The sequence below is a fragment of the Neofelis nebulosa genome, chromosome 5, assembly GCF_028018385.1.
Source record: "Neofelis nebulosa isolate mNeoNeb1 chromosome 5, mNeoNeb1.pri, whole genome shotgun sequence".
In the NCBI taxonomy this organism is placed as follows: domain Eukaryota; kingdom Metazoa; phylum Chordata; class Mammalia; order Carnivora; family Felidae; genus Neofelis; species Neofelis nebulosa.
The window spans coordinates 121488353-121499220 of NC_080786.1; the positions used below are offsets into that span (position 1 = coordinate 121488353).

At 35.4% G+C, this 10868-nt stretch overlaps 1 pseudogene; it reads left to right on the forward strand.

Annotated features, from left to right (window-relative positions):
* The first annotated feature begins 8248 nt into the window (after nt 1–8248).
* Nucleotides 8249–9054, forward strand: LOC131513187 (large ribosomal subunit protein eL8-like; annotated as a pseudogene).
* Nucleotides 9055–10868: the final 1814 nt, after the last annotated feature.

A 10868-nucleotide genomic window follows, 5' to 3' on the forward strand; every position in this document is an offset into this window, starting at 1 on the left:
ATGTGCATTTGTGATACATGCCACACTTTGAGTACTTTTAACACTAAATCCATGTTCTAGTATGTTTCCCACTGTTTCTGAAAGTTTAGATTCCATCAAGAAGACTAGCAGGACTTATTAAAAATGCAGAATCAGGGGTCTGCCTCTGTCCTTGAGATATTTTTATATACATTTGATGATAGCAATGCAGGTAGTTCTCAGATGAAACTTCATGAAAATACGATATGGTGCCTCCTGGAAAGCTGGGATTGCATAGCTTCTTAAACTGTATCGCAAAGCTGCTGAGAGAATGGATTCCTAGGTAGCAAGCATGATGTTTCTCATGCATGAGGATTCCAAATGCTCCATAACAGACATAGATTTCTTTCTGCCACAGCCTCTATGACATTCTAGCTTCCAAGTCATTTCATTTTGTCTCCTTATTTTTTTAATTCTTATTTCTACTGTTTATATTGTTCCTTCATCAACACAATAGTCAGACATAGGCATTTATTGTATTTAGGTCATCAGACAAAAACTTCTTTCTTTTTAAATCTTTAAAATCACCACTGTCATCACATTTGTCCTAGCAAACACCCATTTGCCTATTGGCTTTGCCCAGATTGATCATTCCCTGCAAACCCACCATACGTGTTCTTTTCTAAATGCATTTCTGAGCATGCTACCCTCTTACATAAAGTGTCTCATTAGTTTCCCAATGGTTCAGAATAAACTCACTAGTCTATAAACCTTTGGTATTCCATTCTCCACTCTTGAGCCTTATTTTGTGAGATTCTGCTCTATAAATCTCTCTGGTCCAGACTCAGTGAAAATGTTGAAGTCCCTCCCACCTGGCATATTTCTGCATGCAACAGGACTTTACAGGTGCTCTTCTCCCTAGGATCCTACTTTATGATAAACCTAGTACTTTCTTCTTTTGCCAACCAACCTATGCTCCAGATGTTAGTTCCTGAAATACTTCTATAGAGATTCTTCTCTGACTTCCCTACTGGGGTAAAGTCCCAATTTCACAAACTTCTCAACAGTACTTCATACAGCTGCAATTTTACATTTTTGGTGTAATTATTTGATTAGTATCTGTGTCCTCTGCTGTATTTTAGGTTCCACAGGGGCAGGGACAATGTCAACTTTTGCTTTCCAGAGCTTTCATAGCCAGTGTGTGGCACATTTTAAGGTATTCAGTGGATGCATTTGTTGAATGTATGAGATGATAAGAAGATATTTTCTGTCCCTAGGGAACTGGGAATTATTCTATGGACAAAAAGGTGACAAATTTTGTAAGCTGGGCATGACATAATCAGATCTGTGATGTAGGAAGATACATCACAGTAATTGGAGAATGCACTGTAGTGGGAAAAGACTGGAAGTGAGGAAAGAAGTCTGACAGCGACTGTAGCAGCCTGGGTTAGAAAGAGTAAGGGTCCTAACAAGGAAAGTAGCAATGGGATGGAGGTTGTGGAGCAGGGATACTAGTGTTTGAGGGAAATGTAGTAATAATGGCAATCATGATAAGTTCATACCCTGAAACAAGGTGAATGAGATATCAGGACATTCTATCATGTAAACAGAAGCAGATTTTGGAGAAAAGTAAAATTCTTGGTTAAAAACAGTGAGTTATCCATGCCAAACTTTGCCAATTATTATGAATATGGTCCCTGCTCAAAATCTATCACTTCAGCATTAAAGTAGACATTGAAATGAGGAAAAGGAGCTATCATACCCTTGATATCATCCTTCTTCTAACTATTCAGTTCAAAAAATTGGAGTCCTACAACTAATTTACAAAATCCTGTGAATCCTACAGAATATATCTCATCTCTTGTATTTTAATATCTGTTTGCCATATCAAGTTTCTTAGAAGTATAGCCATACTTCCTTATTTACACTGTCATTATTTCCGGAACCTCAAACCCTCCTTACTTTGACCATGAAAGGCTGCAGCGTCTCCCTTTCTCCATATAGTTTCTCTATCTCTTAATTTACTGCCTAACAATCCATCATTCATTATCCTGCCAGACTGTGTTCTTTAAATGCTGCTTTCATCTTAAAATAACTTGTAATTGTTCTCTGTTGTCTTACACATCTAAGTCAAATTTGGTCTTTTTACAGTCCTTAAAAAAAGACCTGTCTTAACTGTCTGTTCTACAACATGAACCTATAATAAGTTAAATCTATGGTTCCATGCTGGCCCCACTTTTCTCTCCTCCTCTTCTCTTGCTCCACGTCAGTGATATCGCATGAGAAGTGCATGGTAAAAACCCTAGCTTCCCATTTCCTTCACAAATATTTCCACCTTTTCCCATTTTACACCAGTCTCTACTTGTTCACTTTCTGAAACAGGTACACACTTATTCTGAAACTCTCTATCTGCATTCCCACTTGAAATCTCTTTGGGGTTCCTTCCTACTCCTGCACTTCTTGGCAGCCCACATGGCATGTAACAAGGCATTTAGCACATGCCACGTACTCAGTGTCTTCTCTTAGGGATGACTAAGGAAGATAAGTGCTTGTGAATGCCTAAGGAGAACAACAACAACAACAACAACAACAACAACAACAACAACAAGTTGGTATTTCCCAAATGATTTCAATGTCAACAGGACACATAGAAATACACTACTGAGAATAACGGGAAGATGAGTGCTGTTTTTACCAAATAATTGAATTCTAAAATTCAATTCTTTTGTTTAAAAATTGAGCAAGAAGCATTAGAATTTCCCAGCAAAGTACTACTTCAGATCTTGAAGATTCAATTTTGTGTATCATAATTGTGCCATCTAGTATACCCTGAAGTTGATTTGATGGGCCTCTAATTTCTGCTCTTATGCTCGACAGTGTGATGTATTTTTCTCTTAGTATGAATGATTTATTATAAGTTGTCAATAAATATATCATTTTACAAGTAAAATTACATTTTATATGAACAATTGAGTTTATGAGACATTGTGACAACAAAGTTAGATGTGTTTTGTGTAGTTAGTGAAATATAGTTTCTTTGTCTTATTCTCTGTACAGAAGCAGCTCTTCCATAGCATGAATCTGCATGTGGAGGCCTTCCAGAGATCACAAGTTTTCTGTTAGTTAAAATAAACTGCTCCAAAAATTAAGAAAACAGTATCTCTGATGATGAGGATTTGGGAAAAGTTAATCATTTAGGTTTTCTGAATTTAGTATGCCTTATACCTCAATTAGTCATGTAACATATTTATACATTCACTTATTCATTCACCCATTCATTCAACAGCTATTTGGATATATAGTGGAGTGTAAAACTGACAAAGTCTCTGCCCTTATTGTGCCTTTATTCAGAGCCACTGATTTTTTTAATGTTTATTTATTTATTTTGAGAGAGAGAAAGAGAGAGAACACAAGCAGAAAAGGGGCAGAGAGAGGGAGAGGGAGAATCCCAAGCACTCACTATGCTGTCAGTGCAGAGCCCAACATGGGGCTCAGTCTCAGGAAGCTTGAGATCATGACCTGAGCAGAAATGGAGAGTCGACTACTTAACCTACTGAGCCTCTGAGGCACCCCTAGAGCCATTGCTTTGTTATCAGATGCTATGATGTAATTAAACTACAACCTACTTAGATTGTATGTATCACAAATATATCACTGTTGATGAATGACTCAAGAAAAAAAAAGGTATGAGCTATCTAAACGTATACGAATAAAAGAAAATGTGATACAGAGCAAGATTTTGCATTAGGTTATATAAAAAGAAAGTAATAGGTAACCCTAAAAGGATGTAACTTTACATAGCTATTAATTTTATAATGATAATTGTTAGCTTCCTGGCCAGTATCTGTTCTAAGGACTTCTATTTGTTTATATATGTGTTTGCCCATAAAATATCATTTACCTATACTGATAACAAAGCACAATAACCTTGGGGCGCCTGGGTGGCGCAGTCAGTTAAGCGTCCGACTTCAGCCAGGTCACGATCTCGCGGTCCGTGAGTTCGAGCCCTGCGTCGGGCTCTGGGCTGATGGCTCGGAGCCTGGAGCCTGCTTCCGATTCTGTGTCTCCCTCTCTCTCTGCCCCTCCCCCGTTCATGCTCTGTCTCTCTCTGTCCCAAAAATAAATAAAAAACGTTGAAAAAAAATTTAAAAAAAAGCACAATAACCTATACAATTCTGTTTTCTAAAAGTAAAATTTGAAATAAAAAAAAATAGTCGCTACACATTTTATCTTTTTACATATCTGTATTTTGACTCTTTTTTAAAGATCAAATTAAATAAACACTAGGGATTTTATATGTACTTGACTAATTAATTGGCACAGTTACCAATCTCATTGCATTTATTAAGAAAACTTTATGAGAACAATAAATCCTAGTTCATCAGGGGAAATTAAAACTTATGGAAGTTAGTAAGAAATAATAATCACTGCATTCTACAAGTTGAAGATGGCAGCACATAAGAGGACACACTCCCTTGTTACATTCAATGATTCAGATTTGATGTACATTAATTTGCTCAATACTCTCCTACCACTTCTTTTCTCTGCCTTCTTTAAAAATGCCCTACTCAAAATTATCACCTTTTAGATTTCTTCAGGCATTGATTTTGTGTGAGTTTAGGGAATAATATAATTTCACGGGCAAATTTCACTTGTAATTTCCTTAATTCATTTTAAGTCCAAACCCAATACAGCCAAGGCATTCAAATACAACACATTGCGTAAGGCAAAGAGTGTCAATGTCAACAGATGCATGTGCCTATTAGGTTTCTGGTTTAAGATGATTGAAAAGAGTAGTTACAGAACTTCACAGAAGTTAGAAAAAAAGATGTGGCAAAAGAAAACAAGAGATATTTTGTAAGGGAAAAAAGTACATAATCACATAAAGAAAATAAAAACTTCAGCTTTAGAAGAGAACAGACATCCTACTGAGAACTCTGTGGCAGACAGCCTCTAAAATGACCCTTAGTGTTCCTTGTCTTTGAATATTCCTCTGTTTTTGAGGGTGGTGGGGACCTAGAGACTGATTTCTAAAGAATACAATGTATAAAATAATAGGATGTCACTTCCAGGATTAGGTTACAAAATATTCTGCCTTTTGTCTTGCTCACTCTCTCTGGCTCTCTTTTGCTTTTGCTGAGGGAAACCAGCTGTTATGTGTGAACTGCCCAATAGAGAATTGAATCTCTGGACAATAGTCATGGAGGACCTGGTATATATCAACAGTCAAGTGACAGAGTGAGCTTGGACATGGACCTCATTTGAGCCTTGAAATGACTGCTACCCTAACCTACACCTTGATTATACAGCTTTGGGAGAGCCTTTCAACCAGAGGTCCCAGCTAAATCTTGCCTAGATGCCTGACTCACAGAAATTATGAGAAAATAAATGTTTATCATTTTAAAAGGACCATCTTTTACTTTATTTATTCAGAGTTATCTGTGCCTATGCACATCCATGCATTTTCTGTTAAAATAGTAAGCTTCTGGAGGACAGGCAAAGTAGTATCTAACAAGTTTTGTACACTGTTTACTTCAGAACATAAGTGCATATCAATTATTTAATGTGTCCTCCTGATAAGCATAATAGATTTTTCTATCAAAATGAGCTACTGATTGGAACTTAAATTACCTAAATAATTATTTCAAACCCCTGATTCACTTTAACTTTTGATTATTGGGTATGCAAAATTACTTATTCAAGGTTCGGACTCCTTCCACTTGTCACTTAGAAAAAGAAAAGAAAAGAAAAAAAAACCTGCAACCTAAATTTGAGAAATGGAAAGTTGATACCAAATCCTCTGTAATCTGTCAGAGGAAAACAATTCCCTTTCAAGTCACAAAAAACCAAAAGCATGAAATGCCATTCTACATGGTTTCACTTACAGTTAATTCCATAAATTGTGATTAGTTTGAATATATGTAATATTAATAGCTAACTTTCTGCGTCAAAAGATTCAAACTTCAAAACCCTTGTCTATTTGCTCTTCATTTTTAAAATGCTTGCTTAAAAGATATTATATCAAGGGCTTTTCATGCTTAGAAAAAGACAGATAACCAAATGTAATCCTACAATAATATTTCTGCTCAAACTAGGTTACACTGATTGACATGTACAGGATATTTTTATGAGCAAACAAATATGAAAAAAAGAAATACACATATTGAATTTCAGCTATTCTGAAAATAAAATGTCTAACTATATGAACTATATAACAGTATAATAAATCCCTGTACCTATACTACAGAAAACAATCAGCAGAAAATATCCTGAGCAAATACGTAATCATATCTTCATAAAATTATCATTCTCATATTTTAAAAAATATATTTTGTGTACTTATAATCAGTCAAAATCCACAACTGGAACTGATAAACTTATCTTGTTGATATATAGTAATTATGTGGTGACTTAAATATGTATTTCTGAAAAGGTTTATCAGCTATCAAAATGGTTTGTTCATGCATATAGCGTTTAGACAAAAACAACAAATAATTTGTTAAAATATGACAGCAAAGAAAAGTTATGCTGAAAATATTTTACAGATATGTGTCTTTCATAGGCTTCTGCTATAGAAATTAAATCATATCCAATAGAAATTATAATTAGCACTTAATTCCATTAACTAAATCATTTAACATATGAATTAATATTTCTAGGATCAAAATTTTAAGCATTGACATGTTTTGATATATCTCATTAAATTTTATAAGTTATTGAATCTAAACATCAATTGTAACTCACGTCACTGTTTTATGTACTTGTAAGAGAAAAATACCATCGATTAAACTCTGATACACTAGGGATTTTAAGATGCTTCACAATTCAGATATGTTAAAATATTTTTTAAAAGTGTATGTTATTTCAATGAAATATGACAATTACTTTATATAGCTATAAAATACTCTAACAAAGCTTAAAGGTCTGCAGAGATCTGATGAAGGAATATGTTTATGCTTTTTAAAGATCCACTAAAATTACTTTTTTCAACTACTATATTTTTTAGACAAGAGTTTCTATTTCTCTACTTCAAAAATCTCTACTTCAAAAATCCACATTAGTTTTTAATGAACATCAATTACACTTCAATTTTTCATATTACTCATGAAAGAAAATAATTTAGACTCCTTTACAGAACTGCCAATTGCAATTTACCTTGGCTCTTTCAGGCAAGAGCAGGTTCATAAATCAGCAAGTTAAGCATTTACTAAATGACAAAGAAACAAAATTACAAATGAATAAAATAATCCAATATTTTCCTTCAAATAACAAATTTAATATAGTTTTAGTAAAGAGGTTCCTAAAACTTATGATGGGACATTTCTATTTTGTATCTGAGTTTTATTATTGGGAGAACTCTCAAAAAAAACATAAAAAGTATTTTTGGAAAAATAATTGATATTACATTGTTTTAAAATTTCAGTGAATAGAAAGTCTCTAACTATTGGGCAATCTTTAAAACAATAGCAGGTTAAATATTATCTTGGTGGCCTACAAAACATAGATATGATAGAATTTTTCTTCCCACTTCCTAAACCATGCAATTTCATTACAAAGAAAGGCTGTATGTTTTAATAAGAAGAGCTGACTTTGGGTTCTGGGTTAGGACCCTGAACATCAGTTTCCTTAACTGTGAGATGTACATTCCATCATATTTTTTTTAAGAATTAAATAATGTGTATAAAGACTCTAGTTCAGTGCCTTCCATTTAATTGGTGTTCACTATAAAAGGAACTTGCATCATTTTACAAGAACATAAGGAGACACCTCATATAGTAACCATTCTACAAACACTAACACAATCACAATTTTTCAAAGTATATTAAAGCAAAACAACTCACCTTCCTTAAATATATTCATAGAAATTATCTGTCATTTTAGCTCTATACTATAAACACACAACTAAATACAAGTACATACATGTAATTTATCAGTTAGCCTAGTCAGCGTCCCTTAGGGGCCATTTGGTAGTATCTGAAGACATCTTTGATTGTCAGGACTGGGAGGGTCTAATACTGGCATCCAGTGTGTACAGACCACGGATACTGCTAACATCCTAAGGTGAATGAGAGGGTCTTCAATACAAGGAATATCCAGCCCCAAATCTTAATTGTGCTGTGGTTGAAAAGCATTGCCCTAAATGTTTCTGTGGGCAGCCATTCAACTATGTAAAGAAATAAATTATGATGAGTATAATGAAAGAGCATGCCTGAAGGTAAAAATGTTTCTACAGATTTTTCTTATTATGAAATTTGTTTTTAGTTGAAGATTGTTTAAAAGCAGTTTGCACTCTCTCCTCCAGCCATCCGAGATGCTTCAAGGAAAGAAACCTAAGGAGAAAAAGGTGGTCCCAGCCCTTGCTGTCATGAAGAAGGTGGTCAGTCCTCTGTTTGAGAAAAGGCTCAAGAATTTTGGCACTGGACAGGACATCCAGCCCAAAAGGGGCCTCACCTGCTTTGCCAAATGGCCCCACTACATCCGGCTTCAGAAGCAAAGGGATATTCTCTATAAAGGTCTAAAAGTGCCTCCCATGATTAACCAGTTTACCCAGGCCTGGACCACAAAATAGCCACTCAGATGCTTAAGCTGGCTCACAAATACAGACCAGAGACAAAGCAAGAGAACAAGCAGAGACTGTTGGCTTGGGCTGAGAAGAAAACTCTTGGCAAAGGGGATGTCCCCACTAAGAGACTGCCTGTCCTTCAAGCTGAGGTTAATACTGTCACCACCTTGGTGGAAAATAAGAAGGCTCAGCTGGAAGTGATTGCACATGATGTAGATCCCATTGAGCTGGTTGTCTTCCTGCCTGCCTTGTGTAGTAAAATGAGGGTTCCCTACTGTTTTATCATCTAGAAGGACAGGCCAGGGGCATCTGGTCCACTGGAAGGCTGCACCACTGTTGCCTTCACACAGGTTAACTCAGAAGACAAAGGAGCTCTGGCTAGGCTGGTGGAAACCATCAAGACCAATGACACTGACAGATATGATGAGATCTGCTTTCACCTGGGAGGCAACATTCTGGGTCCAAAGTTGGTGCCTCACATTGCCAAGTTGGAAAAGACAAAGGCTAAAGAATTTGTCACCAAACCGGACTAAGTGTACACTGTTGATTTTTCTGTACGTAGAAGTAATAAAAAATTCTCTTTCACAAAAAATGGTGGGGGTTGCTAATGTCATAATGTTATCTGCTTGTTAGTCTTTGAACTTTAGATTGTGTGGTATTGTAAATTTTCTTTTCAAAATCTAGTTTGTGACCAGTCGCACCATTGCACGATTGCTCTGGAAGGCAATTTTAAGCTCTTTCCTAGATGTTCCAAGATGATAATTTCAGTGGATTTGTCTCATTTCCCAGTCTCAAAGGGAAAGAGAAAAAAATAATATTCATAACAAATCTAAGGATTTATCAGATGTCAGCAACTGCCACCTCCTTCTATTCTAGTTTAAAATACTTTTTAAAATCTTCTTTATTGCCAGCAACTATGTCCCTGCAACCATATTCTAATGCCTGTGTCGTATCAACTCCCTTCTGATGCATACTGTCTTACCATAGTAGGACCTTCTACCTATCAGGCACTCTAATAAATGCCACATAGATCAAGCTAAATTGCCATACCACCTTCCTTCTAAAAGCTCCAGAATGACTTCTGTGGCTGAAGAATAATCAATTACTTACTCAATTCAATTCAACAAATATTTATTAAGCATCCATTCATTTTTGTGTTTTCTCCCCTTGAGGGCTGCTGTCCTTAAGAGCAGCTGGAAGTAAATGGCTTCCATTTATTAAAGACTTTTATTTTAAAGATGCTTAAGTGCAGTTCACAGCTCTTCACTGTTCTTACCAAATCCTCAGAGGCTCCATTGTGGAGGAAATTCATGTTTTATCATACAGAAACAAGAGTAATGTGTTCCATTTTCATTTGGTCAAGAAAACATCAGCATTATAACTAGGGGAGGGATGTACAGAGTAGACATGGCATGTCTAAATATATCATATATTGCTATTATAAATAAGCTGATATACTCATTGATAATGTGAATTTATCTTTCCAAATGTTATATATGTTAACTGTTATGCTGCATATTATAAGAAAAAACGCTTTATTTTGTTTATATTTTAATTACTCCTGATTTATATCAAGGTTTAGATAATACAAAAGACTGTTAAGTGTTTTGGATAACATATGCTTCTATTTCCAATAAGGACCATCATATTTTCCCTTTTTCTCCTGAGGAGCACCAAGAGTACTTGGATGCCAATCTTAAAATAAATATTCTTTATTTGGATCAATATATAGATGATTCCTTCCAAGAACATTAGTCACAGTACTGCTGGGAACTGTCTCCAGATTTATCCCAGCCCAAAAAAAAAAAAAAAAAAAAAAAAAAAAAAAAAAAAAAAAAAAAAAAGATAGAGCATCTTCTCTAGAGAACCCTTGTGGGTTCTTTTCTCCCACCTTGGAGTTCAGAAGACTACTCCCACTACATTCTCTTGGGGATGTCAAAAATAGTACCCTATCTGTCATCTGTCTTGGAGCCAGGGCTATGTTTCTCTTATAGGAGACTTACAGCTTCAGCATTCTGTAAGGTCGTTTCAAAGTCAACGTGCTGAGTCTGTCAGAGGCTACTACTGAAGACACCACCAGAGCACTTGTTTTCCCGTGGTTTAAACCATCAAAGTTCTGAGTAGAACTTATCCACCTAGTAGTGAAGAACTGCAGTCTAGGATGTTTATCTTTACTTACCTAATCTTTGATACTCTTCATAAACTTAAAAATAAGGGCTTATTACAACCACCAATGATACACTTATTACCCACACAACATACTTCATTTTTTTACAGCAATGGCATTAAAATCTCTTACCAATCTGATTTTAACTGAGTTCTCTAGATGTTTTCTTCTCCTGGGTGC